The sequence below is a fragment of the Microtus ochrogaster genome, chromosome 1 (assembly GCF_000317375.1).
Source record: "Microtus ochrogaster isolate Prairie Vole_2 chromosome 1, MicOch1.0, whole genome shotgun sequence".
NCBI lineage: Eukaryota > Metazoa > Chordata > Mammalia > Rodentia > Cricetidae > Microtus > Microtus ochrogaster.
This window is the reverse complement of record NC_022009.1, coordinates 46,074,712-46,075,221: the sequence shown is the minus strand read 5'-3', so window position 1 is coordinate 46,075,221 and position 510 is coordinate 46,074,712.

Sequence of the window (510 nt, the reverse complement as noted above, 5' to 3'; positions counted from 1 at the left end):
TTCCATATCTGAATTGGGGAGTGGCTTAATCCTTTAAGTGTGCCTGTGAGGAGAAAACTTTTAAAATTTCTCCACAGTCATGGAGGGGCACTCCCCCTCTTCAGACAACTATGTGGCCAGATGACTAAGCTGCCACCTTCTTGGATGAGGGGATGGCTTGGCATTTCCCTCAGTGCTGGGGCAGATGTCTTTGGAGGAGCAGGATTAGGTGGTCTTGTGACTGCTTTGGCCCCATGTGGTGCTGGCAATTAGAGCCAGCTGGGAGGTGGTATCATGGGCAAGATTTCATCCTTGGAGAAAGTTAATAGGAGTATTTCCTTGGTGTCTTCAAAGGTTACCAGTCTTTACAGGACTGAACAGTCAGGGCTGTGCAGACTCCAGGAACAGTAGTTATCTAAACAGGAGTTCCCTGTGTGGTGCAGCTTCTTCCTCAAGCAGGTATCTGCTCCACCACCTGCTTTATCTGCCACTCCCTATTTTGCAATGACTTGAAGTGTTTATATATATATA